Source organism: Linepithema humile, chromosome 7 (assembly GCF_040581485.1).
Source record: "Linepithema humile isolate Giens D197 chromosome 7, Lhum_UNIL_v1.0, whole genome shotgun sequence".
In the NCBI taxonomy this organism is placed as follows: domain Eukaryota; kingdom Metazoa; phylum Arthropoda; class Insecta; order Hymenoptera; family Formicidae; genus Linepithema; species Linepithema humile.
The window spans coordinates 5,422,808-5,446,282 of record NC_090134.1 but is presented as its reverse complement, the minus strand read 5'-3'; the positions used below and the strand labels follow the sequence as shown (position 1 = coordinate 5,446,282).

Here is a 23,475-nt window from a genome sequence, read left to right as displayed (position 1 = left end):
ATTATGCTAAGAGCAGTATCTGCGCGAAGAAGGTATCTAAACGAATATAAAAGCCGCGGCGTGATGTTAAAAGTCGCGCACCTTCGTTTCTGTGTAAAAATAGAAACAGCGCTTTATACCGGGAATCTATTTTCCATTTTCCGGCTATTGTCGGACGATAACAATAGACCACGACTACGTGAATTTAATAAACGACAGTATTTTTACAGAGATTTTTCAAATTAAGGAAAAGACTTCTGTAGCCGATGAATTTTAAAGTTTTAGTTTTTTCCTACATAAATGCAATATTACCTTGCATATTTAACTGCAATTATTTAGTTCATTTTCATACGTAGTATTATTTCAATCTGAACGTACTTTGTATAATGTAAAAGTAAATGCGAAAATACACATTCTACATGACTGAGAGCTAATTAAAAACGGAAATTGAATTCACATATTGCACGGATATAACGGCGTAATATCAATTACATATTAAATATTTCTACAAATAGCAACATTTCATTACAAAACTAATTGCGGTGTATGCGATTCGAAATATCGCTCATTTATCCATGATATTTCACGAATACAAGATCGAAAACAACCGCGTTTGCCTCAAAAATCCCGATGACAAGCGGTCGCGGCCGCTCGTGACCGCGATTAATCGATTTCCAAACCAGAAGTTCCTCTCTCTCTCCTTCCTTCTCTCTCTCTCTCTCTCTCTCTCTCTCTCTCTCTCTCGCGAAGATGGTGAAGCCAGCGGGAAGGACGATAACTGAGAGACGGATAACGAACATCTATTTTGACAGGAGATGAGCGCTGGCAGCGTCGGAGAAAGTGGGGACGGAGCGGAACGCGCCGTGCAATAGCGCACGGCGGGGTTGGCGGCGGCTTGGCCCGAGGCATACATTATGCTAAGCCGGCCATTAGAGGGTGAAATATGTTTCGCGTGCCCCAGTCAGTTACCGGACGAGCAGTAGGAAGGCATCTCCCGGCGTTCTCCAACTGCTGCGGCCTCCCGAACAAACGGCGCGCACCACCTCCGAGGCGTTGCATTACGCGGCTGCACGCGGTTCTCAGTTATTTGCAACTCTAACGACCGCTAATTGGCTCGTCCGTTCTCTACCTCGTGCTTCTACGTGGCTCGACGAACTAAGACGGACCAGTAACTAATACATTATCCGCTGCTCTCCTCGTTCTTTTGGCGCGGATGTGAATATAAGGATGCGAGTAAAATCACAGATTTTTACACCAGAATTTCTGTGTCTTATCTCCGAAATAATTTTACGTTGAAATGTTGCAAATAATTGTGTTTCGATCATGATAAAAATGATAATAGGTCAGAAAAAAAAAATGTCAGAAGTACATGATAGATTAAAAAAAAAAAATAATAATAAGTGAAAAAGGACAATATGTCTGGAAAATTCATCATTGTTATTGGTTTTAAATAGTTTCGATGCGATGTAACAGTGTCATATCGAGTGCAACTTTTATTGGCAGTTTCTTTTCACAAATTCAACTTTTTACTTGCAGCACTTGAGTCTTAATGAAAATGTCCCCGTTTACCATTGCCCATACTACTCATTTGCATGCTATCGAACTAAACAAAATACACAGCCCGTTGGTTAAACGTCCAATATCCGTCGCTCGTTAGTCTCCTCTTGTTTATTTACTTCTATTTGCAGCGCGCGACCTGCTTTTTTATATATGTACAAATCTGCAACGGGTGACTACGTCCATTTCAATTAATAGAACACGGTTACGACCCAGCAGTAAAAAGGAATAGCTTTCGAATCCCGATCGAATCGATAGGATCACGGGGTACTCGGCGAAATCTCATTACGGTAAATGTATGCTGGCTTTCGTGATGCACAGATAATGCCCGCCGTCGAGGAGATGTCAGCCAGATCGTACGAATTTCATGGCATCGTAAGGCACCGACCCAGCCGCCGGAGCGACCTCCCTTTATCGACATCGCAAACAAGTGATACGTCTGAAACTGTAATCAAATCGAACGGAGGGGCTATGTATTGGATACTACATTCCGTACTCAATTGTGAATCTTTGAAACGACGTATCGATAATTTTTTAGTTGCAAATAATCAAAATTAAAATTTGTTAAGAATCACTTTTCAGATGGATTAAAATTCCGTCTTTATTTCATTTGACTTCTCATCGAGTTTAATGTTTAATTATTAAAATATTTAATGTTGCAAAGGGAAAATCTACATTTTTTGCGCGAAGTGTTTAATATCTCAAGTCATTTTGAAAATGTGCGCTCGTTGCAGTTTTTATGATATCGAGTTTTATAAGTCAGTGCCTTTTGGTCTAAAAAATAAACTTTTCTGCATACGCGGAATTTAATTTCGTCTCCGGGTTTATCCCCAATAAACGAGAAACTTTCGTTCCGGGTTGGAATTAATTCTATCCGGAAAAATATTTTTATCGCAGTCGTAGCGATACGCATCGTGGGAAAACGCGCGACTTAATTAAGAATTTCCGATTGGCTATACGGCGACCATGGTAGTGCCGTTATTACAAAATGTGCCAGTACATGCTTAGGAAAAACGTGGGATTTAAACGACACCACGTGTACAAACCCCGTTCCCAAAATTACCATACTGAAACTTCGATATATTTCACCCTTGTCTTTATTTTTTATATCTTTGTAACGCAAATTAGTTAGCTAATTTAATATAGCATGGATTTATTCCCTTTTTAAGTGTTTAATACATTTAATATTAAATAGTTGAAAAATTTAACTTGAAATTAAAACTGAAAAAGATTTCTAATTAAGATCAACACGTTAATTTAAATGGGTAATAAATAGATAATAGATGATAAATATATTCTATTGTATGTAGTATAATACTTAACAAGTATAATACGTACAAAGTATAATACGTAAAATGTGTTTTATATTTAGTCATTCAATTTTGAAAACTATTTACGTTTCGGTATTTCGAATCAGAAGAAAATAATTTCAGATTAATTAAAGAAAATCTGTCATTCAAAGCAAAGTCGGCGATCAATCAGAGTTTCTTCTGTAATATTCTAGTTATTATTATACTATCGATATAAATGGTTGTCAAAACTCTTATTCGATCGCGAAGATTAACTGATATCGTTCAACGGGAAACTCATTGGAGGCGCAAAATACGAGCAGGTGAAAAGATTAGGAATAATCGGCGGCGCTTCATCAATTACTAGTAATAAAGCGCTCGACAATAGAGAATATCGTCGAGACAGATTGCCTCGCGCGAAAATATTTTTCTTTTCGCCGTCTCTCCCACGCTGTCGGTGGAGATACTTTCGTCGCCATTACTTACGTCGTTCTCGAGAGGTCCTGCGCTTAATATCACATTGCTCTTCTACACAGCGCGCGCGCGTCTGCCGTTGGAAGATAATAAAATGATTTCTTTTTCCCCGGCGGTTACCGCATTTTCGGTAACATCGAGGGTCAAATGGGAACTGCCGTCATAAAGCGAGTTTTTCTTAATAAAAAAGTGCGCCATTCTGAAATAACGACGTCCAATTAAAGCAAACAAAACAGACGAATAAAACTAGTCATGAAAATATACGTATAAATGGCAAAAGTGCAGTTATGTCTATTTTGAAAAACTTATTCGCAACAATTTTTCTATCATGATAATCGCGATTTGGCTGAACTTTATGCTGGTTAATGCATTGTTATAAATAGATTGAAAATTAAAATTTATTTTAATTAAATTTCGCTGAAATTTGTTTCGATGGATATTTTATGATTCCGTGTGTTATTTTCCATGTTTATTCAAACAACGAAATCGGAGGCGCATTATTCTGAAAGCGTTAACTTCTTAATAGAAATAGAAATACGTGCATTACACTAAGCACACAGGAGGAATGCCAGTCATTATTATCCATTAGGAAATTACGCGTTGCGAAGCGGAACGTGGTCAAGATAACAAGAACCGTATGCATATCCTTTAAGCGCTGTCTGCTCCTGAATGACAAAGCGCTCTTTCTCTCTCTCTCTCTCTCTCTCTCTCTCTCTCTCTGCGCGCTTGCTTCTTGTTTTCCTAGCGACTTATTCTCCACTTTCTATTTTCATTAACTGAAACTGAACTGAACTTCCTTCCAAAATCCTTTGTCTAATTTTAGATCTCTGTTGCGGTTTCATCATTTTCGTACTATTTACGGACGAGATTGGGTAATACTTTATACACATTTATGTAGGATAAATTGTTTCAAACACGAGGTATTGCATTTCATTATTTTACGCGCTTCTTCTCATTATACATACATTGACTTGACACAATTTATTAATTCTCTTTTATTCGTGCGATTCAATCTTGTTATATATATATCTATATTTATTAATATACGAATATTGTGTTACATGTTTCTTTTCGAGAGAATTTCTCTCAGGGTACAATAAATTTCTTTTTCTCTTTCCCGACTCTCCGACTAAACTGCAGCATCCAGCGGTCGCACAGTTCCAGACCTATTCCCGTAATAGCAAGCATTATGAAAATCTATAGTTAGCGAAAGAGAATGGAATACTCATCTCTCCACTATACCCGGACACCCTCCTCTTTCTCCTGACCCTCGCGCGGTGCCACCCTGTCTTTGGCCGACCAAATTATTTCCTGTGGCTTGAAGCTCTCTGGGGTGCGATAAATGTCTACGGTACGACATTATATGGAGAGGAGCAAATATTGCTGACTGTTCGATAATTATGGCAATGTCGGTCTCATTTGTCCATTACTGTCGCGAGTAAAACACAGCGAATGCATTTCGTGGTTTACATATTCCGATATCGCATATTCGTTTTCGCAATATCGACAGAGTCAATTATTATAATTAGTGAAAAATCGGTCCGCGGACGCCGAGTGGATGCATGATTTGCGGTTTACGATAACTGTAAAGACCTATTTATAGATAGAACGATTTTCAAACAATATCGCATTAATTTTAAACTATCACATTAGACGCCATTTTCTCTCTAATATTCTAGTATTCCAATAAATGAACTTTTCCACTTTTTTTATTGCTTATCAACATTGCTTTTAAACATCATGTGAATCGCAAACTGAGCACTTGGTGTATCTTATGAGAACATTTATTGAATAAATTTTAGCACTTTACGTTTCACGGTATAACGAGTAGCGAGAGAGCCTGAGAGAACTAACCATCTCTCCTCTCTCTCTCTCCCTCTCTCTCTCTCTCTCTCTCTCCCTCTCTGACTGGCATTCTACGTTAAAGTAAAGCAATAACTTCTCGAGTACATCCGGAAAACTTTAAGTCTTCCTTCGATCCAATAAATTAGCCGCCACTTATTTCCCCGCGATTCTCCGTAATTAATATTCCCCGAGGATGCCCTCGGAACGGGCCGAGCAAATCGACGATCGATCAAATACAATTCCGCCCGCAGTCGATGTAGTCTCCATTTATAGGAGGCAACGGTGAAATATCTGCCCGACGTAATCCTTCCCCCAGTCAAATAATGTAAAAGATGTACATCCTTCAAAGCGCTACCAATAGAAACGAGGGAGGGAAAATAAATGGCAGCTTCGTGGAGAGATCGATTCCATTCCGACCGCGCGCGCGGCCGCGGAGGCTGCGGCGGGAGAGAGAGAGGGCGCAAGGGGCTGGCGAAGAAACGCGCGAGACGTGTTTCCCTTATTTTTACTTTCAGCCCCTGTCGTCGATTCGAGGACGATAAGAGAAACGAGCGGTAAACACCGAGTCCCGTTTAATTGGGCAAACTTTCTCTCGAGCTCGGAAAAACTACATCCTTCCCTGCCCCGCTCGCTCCATCTTCCCTTTTTCCATCGTTCTCCGGGCGCGTTTCGGGGGGGCCGGATAGATATCCGAGAGGTTTCCTTGAATAGCAACGAGACATCGCGCTCGATTTTAGATTCCGTCCGGGGCCCATCGCATAATTCGCCTCCAACCCGGCCGACCCTCGCGAGAGTTTCATCCCGAGGAGTCTGTGTTCTTCGTTCATCTTGAATTATCGTACGATAAGATCCGATATGCGAAACCCCAAAAAATCGACTTATACGACGCGGCAATATACGACGCGCGCGATGTACGACCATACGTGATCATAGAAAAATGTATTAGGGACTTTCTTTACTTCCGATATTGTTGCAATATAATGCGAGCAGAGACTGCGTCCAAATATTCAAATTTTGCGCATTAAAAATATATTATAAATCTTCAATATTTTTGTACGATTGTACAAATTGAATAAAATTTTATATTGTTTATATTTAAGATACGTAAATTTCATATAATTCCATAAGAAAATGTAGTAAATTTGGAGACTAGATTCCAGCATATCCATATTCATTCTCGTTATGCAGCATGACTGCAACAATGATGCAAAAGGATCGAATTGGCAGAGTGGTAATAAATAGACATGATCGGCGGATGCAGCACCGTGTGATAATAGCTTGCGAGACGATAATTAGCTGCATGCCGCATCAAGTCGTAATAGGTTCATGGTATCGAGTGTCCAATAGCAGGTGCGATAATCGTCGAGCAACAATTCTGTTAGCAATAGAGTTACCTTGATAACATTGATCGATGCGCCACTCCTGTCCGATGTTGATCGAACGTTCGTAATAATTATCCAAGACTGACTAGCGGAACGTACAGGTGACACTTACGTAATGTATGTAGCAGTTACGTTAATATCCGCATAACGTAGTGATCTTGTGATCGATCACAACATACTCCCGCCGGCGTCGCAAATCCATTCGCGTAATAGCGTCGACGCGGCTCGCATGACAGTTTTTCACAATTTCTAGCGGAACGAGATAAAAAAAACATAAAGATATTTTTTAAATATAAAATATGAGATTGTGTTGGAAATATTGATCAAGATATAAAACATAAATATCTCTCAGAACTTTATGATGTGTGTATGCAAAATATAAAATAATGCGTACTTTGCTTTAGGAATGTTTATTATATAATTTTATATCGCTCTATGAATCATCAGTTCCATCTAAACTTTTCTCCTTTAAAATATTAAGCAATTTTTAAAACGAGATTTTTATGTAGATGAAGTGATGTATGATGAAAGACGAAGCAATGCCAGTGAAAAATGTAACGTTAAGAAGACATGTGAAAAGTAGGTTAAGGAAATAAGGAAATTGAAGGATAAAACTTTATGAATACTGCGCATCCTCAAAGCGCATTTTAGTTTTCACATGTTTCATTTCTTCAAATATTAAACAATGCTAAGACCAAAATTAAGTATATATATATATATTATATACCATATTTGATGAAAGAACATAACACACTATAGTGAAAAACGCAGCTTTAATAAGAATCTAGATTTAGACGGCTAATGGAACTGAAATATAAAAATCCCGGGAAATTACGAATCCTCCGAAGAAGAAGCAATTATGCTCAGCATTTTGCAACCCGCATATAAACCGCTGGGATTACCATGCTTTTATCGCGTTCAAAGATATTACGCGAAATTTAATAGAATAATAAGGAAAATGCGATCGATTCAATTTTACAGCTCGATCAATTAAATAAGAAATTCTCGGCGTCGTGTCATCACTTGCAAAAAGGCTATTTCCTCTCATCGTAAATGGCAGTGATCGGTGCATTCACATTTTTTTCCCTAACCGACGTGAAAAACGGGTTCGAGTATGCCAATTTTCACGTTGCGCGTTATACGCTTCACAAACGCACGTAGCGTCGTGGTTTGCGATACGAGAAAATGTCAAAAATTGTAAAAGCATTAAATACATTTTTGTTAAAACTTTTCACTCATGCCGTACTAAAATATGATAAAATTACTATTATGTATTTAAATAAAAAGATGTATAAATAAAATAATTTTTTTCAATTTTATGATAGATTTTTTTTCTATTTTTGAAACATTTGATGCAATTTTCCTAATTTTTTCGTATCAAAGGGAAAATTGGTAGACTATTGATCTTTTTAAGATTCTATTGAGCTTCGGGTTTTAAAAGCGATCGTATTCTACGTAGCATTGCACGAGAAGCAGTCGCTTCGACGCTGATACGTAGTGACCGCACATCCGCAGCATCGGCAGCCGTTTGCCGACCGCGTTCGTTTAACGCGATGCGGCGGGCGTTTATCGTCAAATGAAACGGAAAAATTCAATTTAGATTCTTGCCGCCACCTGCCTTCGAAGGTCGGTGCTTTTCCCGACGCTTTTCCGAGCCCCGGTGGGGTGCCACGACGATCGGCGCGAAAAGTGTTTTCCGTTTTTCGTCTTTAGGACGGCACATAAATCGCGCCCGGGATAAGAATTCCGGGATGGCCGTGACTCCAGATCGGATTTCATGCTCTTGTGCACCAGCGGCCGCGGATCGTTAACGTCCGAACGCCCTCGTTAATGGAATTAAATCCAATCTATGTGGATGGGATGCGAGAGGGGAAGGGAAATCCATGCTCGTGCACGCTTATACTCGGTGTCACCGCGTAATGATAGCTGACTCTATGATGGATTGGTTCGTTTGGCCATGGTTTCGTCATACGCGCGTGTTCCGCTGACGCTCGCACACGTGATATGTTATGCAGTAAAGTTTCCTAAATTGTAGTACCTACATTGTTAAGTTTTTTTAAATTTTTACTTTGGAAAATTCTATCGAGACGCATATCAGTGCGGATTTAATGGAGAGAAAAGAAGATTGTCAACTGTACGGCACATTAATTAAAAAATTAGCTTTTGCTGCACATATTTCACTTCGCGCAACAATATAAATTTCCACGCTGAAGATTGTTACGGAAATATAAATGAACGTTAGTTTTATTTTTGTTAAGTATATAATTTAATACGTTTATGTCTCTGTTTAATCATAAACCCTGTGTACCAAAATGTATTGCAGAATGATGAAAGCGCTTAATTTTAACGCTTAATTCGCTTATTTGCAATAATGTGATAATGGAGATTATTACTTTTGTTCGCGTGCTATTTCGAGATTGGGTTCCAGTCATGTTACTCGTTTATTACTATTGCGGATAACTTTATCCTTATGTTGAAACATTAATTAATCTGCCAATCGCTCTAAATGCGGGATTAACGTTGTAATTAGTACCCAATTATCGAAAGAGAGTTTAATACTATCGACAAAACGTCACGTATCTTCTGAATACGTGATTGTTGGCTCGATTATGTTGAACTATCCTGATTCAATTATATGAAATATTGTTATGGAGGAACATTTTCTGGTTTAACATCCGTGTAGTGTTTTATAATTAAACGACCAATTGTGCTGTGCCTTTAATACTTAATCCTTTATACTCATTTGGATTTATTTATATTTTACACTCTTTTCGCATTCTTGCGTACAGCCGTTGCAATTATGTTCATTTTCTAAATGCACTCTTCGATAATTAAAGTCACTTTTAATCATTGGCAATTTATTTTCCAGTAACCACGCGAAAGATTTATATCGTTTCGATTCTCGCGTATTCAAACCCTTTCAGACCACAAAAGGCTACATTCACCGACTACGGTCACACTGCGAGCGGATAAAAAGCCGTTTGCGTGCGTGGGGGACGGCCGTCGGTCTAATTTACCTTCGTAGCCGGCGGGGAAGTTCCGCGGATACCAAACAAGTCTAATCGACCTTCCGGCATGCTCGTGCGAAGTCAATGCGAACTCGATATTCGCCGTTGCGGTGCCTGTGCTTGGAAGTTCTTCCTGTGGATGGTCGGAAGAGAGGAGGCGAACATGTGTGTACGCGTATATGTATATGTGCGTGACGTAGGTAGGTTGCCGATAGAAGGTAACCGCAAGCTCGAAGGTTACTACGACAGAGAGGAGGAAGGTAGATTCGTGTGTGTGTGTGTGTGTGTGTGTGTGTGTGTGTGTGTGTGTATGTATGTATGTATGTATGTGTTTCGAGAGCGTCGGAAAGCGGATAGCGGCGTGGCGCGCACACTAGGATCGCGGCCGCACAATGGACCCCTTCAACTATCCCTGGGATAGCACTCGACGTCGCAAACAAGCCCCTTCGCGGACTGGTCGGTGCGCGCGGACCGAGTGACAATAAATTCCGCAAATATAAGCAGCCGAACGAATTACCTCGGCGCAGCTAGACGAAATTCTCTCTCCACGGACGAACGCGGCAGAAAGGCGGGAGGGAGACAGTAAAACAAAGAGAGAAAGAACGAACGATAATCAGAGAAAACCGGTCGTTGGAGAAAAGAGAATTCATTTTTCAAGCACTTTAATGAGAGGGTATGATGGTGAGTCTTTATTTCCGTCAGAATTAAGAGTAATGTGTTTTTTATTAAATAATTTAGACAAAAGGGAAAGCGTTAAAAATGATCATAAAAAACTGATAAATTAAAGAATTGTTAAAAATGCGTAAATAACATTACACGAGCAATTGCAACAATAACATTATGATGATAAAGATAATACAATACCTTGTTAATACAATGACAACAGCGACCATAATGGTGGCACGAACTCCTCGTGATAAGCCAAAAGGGAAATGGAACAGAATCGATGAATCGCCTTACGCGCGAAATAGCAGCTGCAACGGCGACTGTAGCAATTCCACCGCATTGCTTTGGCGATCGACCTGCAGCGCGCCGTTCGTCGCTGTTCAAACTCGCTACGTCGCGGCGAATGGGAAAAATGAACGGACGGTGAGAATAATCGCGAAAAGTCGACGCCGATGCTGTTGCCTTTACGTTTAATTAATTCTGTCAGTCACGCGGAATGTCGAGCTTGGTTTATCTCGACGCGGCGCGGGAGGGAAAGTGTCACTGTCGGTTGCGCCTGCAGTCGTCATACGCCATTGTCACCTGATTCCGCGAGTGCGGAACGAATAAATGGCGCGGCTATGAGAGACATCAAAAGACCGTCCTCGCAGCCGTTTCGGAAAATAGATATCCCACGCGGGCTTTAATTGATGAGAACTCGCTCCACGTGGAGACGGACAGTATCGCGAAAAAATCGATTTCCGTTAAATCCGTATCGGTGAAAAATAAAACATCTATTGCATTTTTGTAGCATTCAGCATTAAATATCATGATATTTTTGAACTTTTAATTATAAATTTGAAGGTATAGATTTTTAAACTTAAATGAATATTTAAAAGGTTTTGTTATCTAATTACCATCCTAGAGATTCCTTGTTATCTAATTATACTCCACAAATTCCGTTCGCGTAAAGTTCTTTAATTTCAATCTCGTATAACTCGAAATCCATCGACGTTTCAGTCGATGGAAATCGTAACCCATTAACTGCTAATTTCAGAAAAAAAATGTATGAATTCGCATAGTATCGTTGACTTTAATAAAAATTTTTAAAATATGATTCACATCACTTTTAAGCAACTCGAATTATGTAGAAATCGAACAGAAATCGAAAATAATAAATTCGTCGTAGAAATAAATGGGACTCGCTTGATTTTTGCCGCGCAATCGTCATATTACTTTTAGCTCCGAATTGTACGCGGAGACTCGTACGAACCAAACGAGTTGCGTGTAAGCGAAGGGCGACATAAAGCAAAAGCAATTTCAGTCACATAGGCAGCGGCGTCACTCTTTCACCGCCTTGCTTAATTCCGCGTCGCGTTATCGGAGTAATGCGTTTCATGTTATTTAATACGGGAATGGAGAGAAATAAAGCGCACGTGCATCTAACGTTCTCCGCTGTACCGCAGCGGCTGATACCGCATTGTGGTATACATACACGTTCTTATGCGAAGAGACCGTGGAAAACCCGAGACTAAAAACTATACATTTGTTTGCTTTTTTTTTTTTTTTATCGCACAGTTGCGCTTGTGCGCGGCGGTGGAATTAGCATGCAGAGGCGCACTGACAGAACAAGATGTAAAAACGCATAAGGCAATGAAGCTTGCGAGCAAACAAGGTATCGCATTTCTAACGCATGCATTTCCCAGAAATTTACCCAGCGACGGCTTTATTTGATTTAAGCATCAGGAAATGAAGTTTATTAAGCCTTTTATGATCGCGTATACACGTGAACGCACGTTAGCCGGGTTTATAACGTCGCGGGTGACTCCATTTACGATCGTTATCGTCGTCGCAAAAATGTCAGTGCGCCCGATTGCAATCTATAACGAAAGAAATTGTTTACATTAATCTTCGAGGGTAGCAATTACGCTCCGAGACGGTGTTCCGGCGTGGCTTAAGGAACAGTAATGATAGGCATCTCAATTAAAATCACGTAATCTTTTACTTACATATCTGCGCCCGATTCAATTTCGTAAATGATATCGCGTGGAAAATATCGGAGCGAGTCACACTTATGCCCTGCGTTTATTTCTAATCTCTTCGAGAACGTAAGTCAGTTTGATGTAAATTTTCTCTTGTATGTTTTATGTATATGTATATGGGACAATGCGGCTGCAACTTATCGATCTTGGTCTTCGTTGACACTAATGCGTATAATTAAAAAAGTAACGAGATTTTGTAAGTACACGAATGTCAGAAAATGTAGCGTAATTATTTACGACCTAAATTAAGGCTCTTAAAGTGGTTCACGAGCTGAATTATGAACTCGATGGCGTACAATTTTGTATCTCTCATTTGAAGCACAGTTACGATGAAAATAGGAAAGTTATTAATTTATCTTGTTGATGTTATTCTTATATGATCAATCGATAGTTTATATTATCAACTACAAGTTAATGTGAGAGATTGGAAATTACGAAAGGCAACTACATAGTTTTAAGTTCGCCAATGTATTTCTGAATCATTCTGGTTGATTTGGCGAGCAGACTGGCTGTACCATTTACTTCGAATGCGTTATTACCCTCCGAACAAGCATTGTTTCCTGATCGATCTCTCGAACGCAGCATCCGGGGCTGATGCACCTGCAACGTACGAATGTGACGCACGAGCGACCGGACCGACCGGACGGCCGTGTTCGGAGAAGGAAAATTCCGGCAATAAACGAGGCCTGGATGCGGGCCAAGTATTTTTATTGCCGCAAGGCCGTCCACCTCGTGTTGCACTCGCGACGCGGAGTCGCCGCCTACGAAATAATGCGAGTTGGACCGTAATACTTGCTGCGCCGCGCGACTTACGGCTCGATGCGCAGACCATTCTTGCGAACATTTTCATCGTTACCGACGCGGAAGTATCCCTGAATTATGCCGCCGCGAATAAATCAGCAGATGCATCGTAGTAAGCTATTTTTAAGCGGAACGAATGAACGCTGGAAACGTACTCGCGCCGAGATCGCACGATAAATAAACCGATCTTAAAGTACGGAAACTACTTGGTCCGACTTCCAATAGCGAACGCGAGAGATTTATGTGTTGCGATTGCTATGTGATGCGAATCTAAAGAAAGCGATTTGTGGAAGTTTCGTGCCAGACTTTTCTCTCCGCAATTAACGCTTAATTGCATCTTACATAACTGCAGGATTAAGATCGATCGATTTGTCTCAATATTAATATTGTATATTTCGTCTCGCGTGCTAATATGTAGATGAATCCTGCAAGACACACTGATTCAAAATCAATTGCGCTTCTCGCTCGGCTAGATTACTTCTTACGTAGACACGTCTGGTGTCAGATTGCATAGATTTGACTTACATTAGACCCGAGTAAGATCGGAGCGATAAAGGCGACAGACGATCCGACCTCGGAGTTCGTTGTAATTGCCCAAAGCTAGGCCGAAAGTTTCGCTGTTAGAGATACCTGCGCTTCGAATAACGTCATCCTATCGTTTCTGGTTCCGATAGATGCCGACGCCGCATCGGAGCGAGGCGCGAGGCTGACTATGCCACGATACAGCGCCTCGAGGGGGCTACCTACCGCTTCGTCGATCCTCCTTTCCTCGGGTTATCGCGTTACTAATGGTCGGCGTGGTAATGGCCGCAGACACCCGATAGCTTCTCTCCGCCGAGCGTGACGTTAAACCTACGGCGGGTGAATGCATGCGCCGCGGCGATATTGTAGACGTGAACGAACGCGAGCCTGTGTGCGCACGTCCGTGGGCGCAGCGAGGGAATACAAGAGCTTGCATCGCATCCCCTTTCCTGACTTTTCGGATTAATAGAAAAGAATCAAGATAGGAGAAGATAAATGCACATGTGGCGCAAGTAGAAGTCATTTATAATTCTTTCAAAGATACGTAATGGTATTCTTTCGAAATAGAAGAGTAATACGAGATGATTAAACTTATTTAGAAAAGCACAAAAGCACGCCATACACTTGTTCCAGTTATTAAATTGTTACAAAGGATGGACAATTCATCTTCATAAATATTTCACTCCTAGACTTCAACGATGTTTCTTTCGCGCAAAAACTGCCGTTCCGTGTAAAAAAAATTGATCAATTATAACCGCGGTTTCTTCGAAACGTGTAAAAAGGCGCGATTTTTATGAACTCTTAATAAAAATTCTGCCCACTCATGCAAGCCTCGGAAAAAAGTTCCGCCGACGCTCGTGTGTGTGTGTGTGTGCGAGTGTATCCAATGCAATGGTTGCGCCTGTGTATCGCTATTACAGCCGCGAGCGTCGCGTTTCAACGTCGCTATATTTTTTTCATCGCACGTCGCAGAGACTCGCTCGCGATGTGACGCGTCGAGCGGAAGAAACGGGTTAATGGAAAGATAGGCCGAGCTTTTTTAACGGCCGCATGCCAGCCGGTCAGCGATCGACGTCGCTGGAAACGGGGCCGGGAATGATAATGGCGATCATTTTGTCGCAGCTCGCTGGCTCGTACAAAACTTAGCTGATACGCGACTACACCGGTACTCATTGTTGAAGCTAGATTTACGCGTTCGAATTGCGTGCAAATCCGAATTGCCGCGCTGCTGATTCCCGTGAATCAATCTCGCTTGACAGATATACGAGTGTTATTTATACGAGATGTGCTCATATTTACATCGAAATACTTTATATTTATAAAGATCGCTTCGCTCTACATTTATAAAGATAATCGAACATAAATAATCGATGAATAGTTCGACTATTGTCACTAGAAAGATATACATAGCTTACAGGCGTGCGTGGAAAATGTAAAGGACAAATTTTAACGTAATTTCGTGTAATGATGAATGTTTTGACCTGCATCTCAATTTAATTACTCAATAATTTCGACAATTTAGCAGTGCCGCGAATGTATTATTAATGAAAGATTAATATTTTGGTGGAAATGTAACGTTAATCAGTAAAACCGTAGATACGCAGGAATATCCGCAACCTTGGCGCTCATGTTGCTGACCGATTATGTTCCCTCCACCTGTTGTACAAATTCGGTTCCGATCAATTTCGGTCTCGCATTGCATAATGTAATGAGACTAAACTGGATTAGCGCATGTAGCCGTCAAGGAATTTATGAATAATTGACGATTAACATCACGATGAATGGGCAGAATCGCGAAATCATGTTGTCGACTCGTCAAATCGATAGTCTGAAACGCAGCGCGATACAATAATATTGGCAACAATCTAGGTCTCTTGGCAGGATAATCCGAAATTCGGGTTAAATTGGTGCAGAAATGTCGACGTCGAACGATCCACGATCGTGGATACTCCCGTAAATTGACTTGAACCATTTCCGAGGAAGATTCGGGCCGCGCTGCTCGCGGCCTCGTAACGAAAATATGTCCGGAAGAGACGTCGACCTCGAAAGCTGATCGAGGAAGGGCTCCGCCGCTGCACGAATGATGCAACGGCGCGCTGGCTGCAACGGAACGGCACGGAAGCCGGTGCGAAGAAAGGAAAGGAGCGGGCGCGCGGGCGGAAGGGAGGGATAGAATCTCGCAGCCACGAAAGATAAATCGCGTGGGCGGGCCACGGCGAAGAAGCTAACGGGGTAACAGCTACTCGGGAATATAGTCCCCGTGGCACCCCATTCGTAACGCGATATATCACGGGTAGAAAAGTTTTGTCGGGGCATCGAATGAAGAAGGAAGACGAAAACAAAGAAGAATGGAGAGGAAAGGAGAGGATAAAGGCGGAGGTGGGACTTCGATCCCGCTCGGAACAAACGACGCTGTCGTTGGGAAGCTCATGAACGGGAATACGCGGCAGGAAGTAATACGCGTGGGATTGAATTAAATCATCTCTATCTTAGCCGAGATCCTATCTTACAGTCAAATTTATATTATGCACTGCATGAGAAATGTGTGCGAAAAGGAAAGTTTAAGATAAATAGAATCTCCGAAATTACGGAAAAATGGAAGCTAGCTTAACGTACTGAGACAGTGAGTAGATAAACGACGAATTATATCTAGGCATTTTGAGAGCACGTAACAACACACTGATTAAATAATAATTTTAAAATTTTAATAAACTGTATATCTTACGAAAATTATGTCAAATGTAATATTATTAATGCGATTTGTAAAAATAGAAATCAATTTCGGAGGAAGAAACGAAATAGAAACTGATCACCATAGTCATTTGGTATACAGATATCATTACGCTCGATCGTGCATGAGACGCGGGATTCAAATTGAACTTTCTCGCGCATTTATTTGCCAGTCGACCGAAGCGGGAAACGTTCCGTTATCTTCGATATCGATGGCTCCGCGCGCGACGACCGCTCCGCGACATTAATCTTTATGACCGATCGCTTCGTGAGCATCGCCGCCAACCATCAATCGTCCGAACGTCTTGATTCATCGGCTTCCAATTGCGCTCGTAATCGCGCGCGACATTTACATCCTGATCCTTTCTTGCAGATTTTACTTCGCAAGCTCTCTGTTTGTTTGCGCACCGAGTCTCGGTATCCAGATGGAGATACAGTCAGACGAGCGAGCTCGTAAAGAACAAAAGGAACGAGACTCGAGGGTCGCGTCCCGCTTCGTCGCTCTGTTATTTCGCCGTTAATTCGCGACTCGCGCTTGTTACCCCTTTCGTCTTTCGAGCCTCGAGGTTCCTTTTTGCCTCGCTAACACGCCCTATTGTCCTTTTTATGCGGGTCTTCCTGCTTGTGCGCTACAGCGGATATTCTACAGCCATCGACCGATTGTGCGCCATTGTATACCTGCCCATTGTGCCTCTGTGTTCATTCATCCCGCGATCTGTGACGCGATGACGAAGACGAACGCGCTTTCATTAGCGATTGTAATATATATTCTTTGCCGCCGCTCTTTCGTGCAGTCGCAAACGATAATAATCAGTGTCGATGTGCCGAGAAGATTTATTTCCCGTAACAACAAACCGTCATTGGCGATTTCACGTCAAATTTATCGCGCATCGATTCATTATACAGAATAATGTTATCGGAGAAAAATTATTTTTTTATTTATTCACTGTAATCAAAATGTTGCACGCGATATATTAATTACTTGATGTGAAATTTAGTTTAATACTATAATCAAGTTCACGTGCTTGTTTATGAAGCGAGAAGAATTTATTACAGACGATAATTAGCAAGATTGCAAAACGTTGTAACATTTCGCGAGTCTTGAAATTTGCGCTGTAATCATTTCGGAACATGCATCTCTTCTTTGGCGTACAATCCCGACGAGACTTCGACGTAAATCCCTTTACAAACGCACTTGGATCGTTCGGGCCAAATAAAATTGCCGGGCGAACGACGTAGACCGGCATCAAAGTGCTTCAGCGGGGCAACATTATGGCACGTTTGTGTCTCTTTCATATACGAAACGGTCGAATCTAGGCGAGATTACTTTGTTTGCCGTGAGCGTCTCTCCGTCCTAGAACGTGACTGTCGTTACACTGGCTGCGACGAAATTGCCCCGATTCGCGAACATCCCTCTGCCAGTTACAAAGCTGCGCCATTTTTCCCTCGGAGCTTCGTAAAGCGAAGATAAATAGCTCTTCGCCATACCGGACGAAGGAGGAAGGAGAGAGAGGGAGAGAGAGAGAGAGAGAGAGAGTATCTCTGCCATCATGGTTCATCCGACACGTATACGTGCGTCTATATATACATATACATATATACAGACATATAACATCCGTGTGTACACGGGTACACCTAATTCCTGCACGCCTCTACGTTCCTGCGAGATACTCGACGTCGTTTTTCACGGAACGACTTCAATGGCTCACAGTTAGCGAACAGTTTTTATTAAACTCCGTTACCTGCCTGCCTGCCGGGGGCCAAAAGGAGAATTTCATATGAGAGATCTCACACGCGTGCATGTCTTCGTGTCTCCGCCGGCAAATATTATTAGCGGATATTACTGTACGGAATTTATTAAGATGAAAAATTTGCATATCAACAACAAGCGATGCAACACGGCTCTCTCTCTCTCTCTCTTTCTCTCGTTGCTTCAACAATTTGCCGTTTTCAAGCGTTCAGTGTTATAAGAATCCGTACAAAATTCGTCGCGAGTAAAGAAACTTTTAAAATCGTGAATCTTCCGCGAACTTTCGGGAAACTCGAATGCTTCTTTCCGGCTGAGGGGACAAGTCACCGCTGAAGAGAATTATAAAAGTGCAATCTCCATCTGCGCTGATTCCGGTTACGATCGAGCTACAGACGGGGGAGGGATAGAAAATTAAGTCCGCTGGCTGTTTTCTTGCTTTTCGCGTTCGTTGAGATCTATCTAAATAGGCTATCGTCCGAACGCCGACCGATTAATTATGCAAACGTTAAATACGCATTAAACGCCGAAGCCGGCAAAGCAGTTTGAATTAATTAATGCCCCGCGATGCGCTTCTTCTGCCGGCACTTATCCCCCCTACACCGCCTCTCCGTCGTTGGTCGCGAAAACGGACCCTTGTTTCCGCGGTTCTTATGCACCGACTCTCGAATTATAGTGGGAGGGCAGCGACGGGAGGTTGCGAACGGAGAAAGAAGAACATCACGATCTCCCGCGAAAAGAGCAGGACACCGGCTCGCCCTCTATCCGTTCAACACCGAGAAAGTTTTTCCCACGCCTCGGGGCTTTCGTCGACGATGGCGGTTGGCGGCGATAGGGCGGAGAGAGGGAGGTGGAAGCGAGAGGGGGTTGATTTAAGCTGCCAGACATTAGCACCTCGTGGGGGTGCCCCTTCGCTTCCGCCACAACCACCCACGCGCACCCCAAGGTGTCCAATCGAGATAGCGGGTTTTGGGGTAGTTTCCCCGCTGCCCCTCCTCACCGCCTCGCCGTTCCTCGCACACTCCCTTCGTGCCTCGACCCTTCTCACCTAGTTTCCCCTCGCTCTCCACCTTGTCCACCAGCCCCGCGAACCGCCGGCGGCGCGGCCACGCTTCACCCTTGCACGTTTTCGCACCCTCGGGGGAGGCACTCGAAACTCAGTTTCGAAACTTGCACATTTGTCGCGCTGGCGCTCGCCCGCGCGTTCAGACCCTTACATTTTAACCATATTCTCGGCAAAGTGCGAGCGGACTTTCCGCGCGAGTTGGAATTCGTTTTCTCGGACGGACCTCTGCTGGGCGGCCGCGACCTGCGCGCTATCCGTTTGCAGGTGAACCAACTCTCGATGGGGCCGTCGCTCTCGTTTCCCGTTCCGTCTTCTCGCACCCGCATCCTCTAACTCGCTTTAGCCTATTTCGCGAGAGCGCGGAAAGTTATTTTATGTCGCACGAGTTACGCCGCGCTTGTTCCGCAAACTGAATTATAACGACGACGACGACGACGACGACGACGACGACGACGACGACGACGACGATGGCGACGTCGATGACGCTTCGACGTCGGGTGTGCTTAAGGAGTTCACCGTCGCGGTCGCGCGGATAATTACCGAAATTTGCTGCTCAAGGTTAATATCGCTCCCTCAATCGAATAATATTTTAACCAAAACACGGAATAATGGAGCAATTTTCAGCAAAACGTCAATCTAAATAGAACTGGAGATGTCGGGTAAATATTATTCGATTAAACCGAACTCGAAACGCGAGAAAACTCGAACTGACGCCATAAATTTGTTTGCGCTTGTACGTCGCGTCGATTACGTATCATCAGCTCAGCAGAAATAATAAGAGAAATCCGGAATTTTTCTGTATATACGAATTAGGATGTTGTTGCAGCTCGTCTATGCGATTCAAATCCACGAATAATCCAAATTTTAATATATTCAAATATAGTTATATTTCGTCAATATTTCGCGAACTCTTTCGCCGTTAACGACCCGATCCGTTTAGTGACCGCAAATTTACATGCGTGCGCAAATGTTATATCGCCGATCATCGGTGTGCGATTTTTTTCCCTCGTGAGTTCCGAAGTTAAATTCTATCGTCACAAATCGGCTGCACGCGTACGCGTTCTCTTCCGCACCGTTCGCCGGAAAATCGCCGACGCGGCTGATTAACCGATCGGCCTTGTGTATCGGAGCATAGGAAATTTCGATGTTTACATCGTGTCACTCGAGCTCACAAACGGCAAATGGGACGGCGGCGGGGCCAGCAATCGCCGTCGCCACTAAATTTTCCGACACAACGAATTTGCGTGGGCGAAGGAAATTAAACGTTGCCGCGAGCACAAAATAAAATATCGAGAGAAAGCGAACCAGAAAAAAAAAAAAGAATTAAACATGTAGACGCTATCGTGATATTTGCCTGTTGTACTACCGTATAACACGTGTGTATTTCTCTTATTCACACATTTAGACAGAAATTATAAAAATAATATTAAACGCGATCGATCTTCAAAAAAAATCTGTCGTTTACAAACAAGTAGCAAAATAATCGAAATATCAGTTGTTTTTCCCGATACGTTATAGCATATTAAGCGCAAATGTACGTTAAAATGTGAAATTAAAACTTTCGACATTTAATTATTCCGGCGTTATTGATTGACGTTAGAAAACGTACATTATTGTGCAGAAAATTTCATGGTATCTTCTGTTTATTTCATTTCTATTTATGTATCAGTAGATAGTTCTATTATCGGACATGAATAAAACAAATAAATAAATTAATTTTCGATGCTCGATATATATCTCATCAATTTTCAGCTCGACATTACGAGCCATGCAGACGATCCGGTATTCAAACGACTTCTATCGCAATAACATCGGATATCAAAAAGAAAGTATTTCCATCGCCGTGTGAAGAAATCGCGCCGTGTCAGATTACATATCTCAGATTGATCGGCCGCGTGTTCGACACACGGTATTTCCCAGGAACACGAGACAACCTCGTCAGATTACAGGTGGCAGTCACGATCGCGGCGCATTCAATCGCCGAGATATATCGAAGCCGCGAATAAGTCACGAAATCCCACGACAGAGCCTCTTTCTTGCGTTCTCTCTCTCTCTCTCTCTCTCCTTATTACACATCTCGCCATTTTTCGAGCGACATTTTACTCGAAAGCGAATCTCGACGTTTGTTTGATCTTTCCGAAAGGAAATGATGCTGCCGTTAGCAGCGGCGCGATAATTACTCACGAATATTTCCGGAATAAACTCCCTGCGCGAATAGAGAGCGAAATAGAGGTCCGGCGACTTGTTTTTATCGAGCTGCCGAGTTAATTACGAAGTTGGGAGGAGGAGAAATTAATGCTGTACGCGCAACATTGCCGTTCTTTCGAGATATTCCGTTCGTTTCCGATAGACGCTACGTGTTTCACTCTTCGATGCTCGTTCGCTTGAATATTTTATTCGAACCGGGAGATAATGTAGCCAGCTCAATTACTTGTTCTCCACGCTTAATCTCGATCGCTAAATATGTCACGAGGCGCCAGCTTGCCGCTCATTTACGATTTGAATTACATCTCTGCATATTTGATGCTCCGTCTAGCGAAATGCGATCCCGTGAGATCGCGGAAGAACTCTCCGGGCACACGCTATCCGTCTATCTGTCTACGGTGCGTTTGTACCAAGAAAGTCGAAGTACCAAGTCAGTTCAACAAGAATAACGAACAAGAAGAATAGAATCCTCTGCATCTTTTAAGAACCAAAGTTTTCGTCCGGTCGTACGGGAACTTTATCTTCTTCCTGAATAAGTGATACACCACCAGATCGCATTTACGACTCGAAACAATAGAATTGCCATTAACTTGGTATCGTGAAGATAACTAGCGCCGATATCAATAGGTTTTCCAAGGCAGTCATGCATAAAATATCGCACAGAACATAATTTTTCCTTTTGTGAATCGCGGATTAATTAAAACAAAAGAGAAATTGCGTTACAACGAATTATTTTTGCACGTGTAGAGGAAGAGAAGTTTTGGACGTCTTGTCGTCTACATCACTGAAAGATAAAAGCAACGTCACCTTGTGCTCATACAATTTACACCATGAGCAATCTTTTGCCATATTAATGGCGTCCTCTGGAGTTTCGCCGCATTCTCACGCGCGCGCGCGCGCGACGGATTCTTGTTTGCAAATTTTATGCAGCATATATTTCTTTCTCTCTTTCTTTCTCCGCGAAGAGCGTCCCAGTGGGAACTTAACCGAGATCTCATCCATCTATTCGCACGCAATAACATGTGCAAATCCGTGGTGGAGACAATAACAGCGTCAAGATTTTTAAACCAAGGGAGCCGTTTTGGAATCGTATCGATTTTTAAAATAATGTCAGACGACAGAATTGCAAATTGGCGAAAGGATTAAGCGAGAGATACGAAAGAGCAGATCGTCAAAAACTGAATGCATCTACGGGGTTTCGAATTTTGTTAAAGGGAAGAATCATAATTGCGTAGTAGTTTCGTAATGCTCCAACGCGGTATTAGAGAGACAGGCGGATATTCAACGAAGACAGCACGGCCGTATAAGGTTTCCTTTTCCACTATGGATGCATGTGAAGAAAACGAGCTGCATAAGACGGTACTTGAGGAAAGGCTTCGTACGCCACATTGAAGAGGGATCTTAATGCATTTCTCATTAACGTAATAATGATACGGCCGCATAGTGCTTCTACTTCGTCGCATTCTCTTTCATCTTTGGATTCTCCGACCCATATGTAATTGATTTTTCCTTACTGATATTATCTCGCTAAATCTCCCTTCTACAACTTCTTCAGATTAAATTAAAATTCTATTGGAATCAATTTTATTTGAAGATTTCACTAAATACATCTTCGAAGAGATACTTTTATGAAAATCCTTATATTTACAATCGTTGAAAATTCATTAATAGATTTGCAGTTTTATGGAGAAAAAGAGAATGTCTTGGAATGCCCAAGTTGTTTGAAAGACGCGGTATACTACTACTAATATGGAGGTTAGATACGTCGAATTCTGTCTCATCGAAACCCTAATTCGCAAGTTCGAAGTGGTTTCAGGAATTTCGAGGTAACGCCATTCGGTATTCCCGCAGGTTACCGTGATTATTCAAACGCGGAGCTTGCTATCAGCAGTCCCTTTAAATGCCCGGCGCTTTCGCGAGGCGAATGGAAGCGGAACTGTCTGTAACTTGTCCCACGGGAAGCCTCCCCACCGGCTGTTGTGCGAGAGCGCGGTAGTAGTCCACCTCGCTCGCTCGCCAGGCAGCGCCATATATCACGGGCTTAATAAACGCGGAAAGTAGTCCAATGCCAAGAACCGGCAGCTGCAAGATGTTGCCGTGTGAGGTCTGACGGGCGAATAGCGAAAAGTAACGAGAGGACGCGGTATTGCGCTAACAATCACGCTGGATCGTGACGGTGTCGC

General features: G+C 42.4%; 1 protein-coding gene and 1 long non-coding RNA gene across 4 annotated transcripts in view; one reads left to right on the top strand and one right to left on the bottom strand.

Moving 5' to 3' along the window:
- Positions 1–1,204, top strand: part of LOC105668428 (uncharacterized) — a 144,242-nt gene extending 143,038 nt beyond the window's left edge. The window contains exon 7 of the long non-coding RNA XR_010891204.1: positions 792–1,204. This is a non-coding gene — a long non-coding RNA (uncharacterized lncRNA). The remainder of the gene's footprint in view (positions 1–791) is intronic.
- Positions 1–23,475, bottom strand: part of Tmtc2 (Transmembrane O-mannosyltransferase targeting cadherins 2) — a 187,590-nt gene that overhangs the window by 127,614 nt on the left and 36,501 nt on the right. The window lies entirely within an intron of this gene.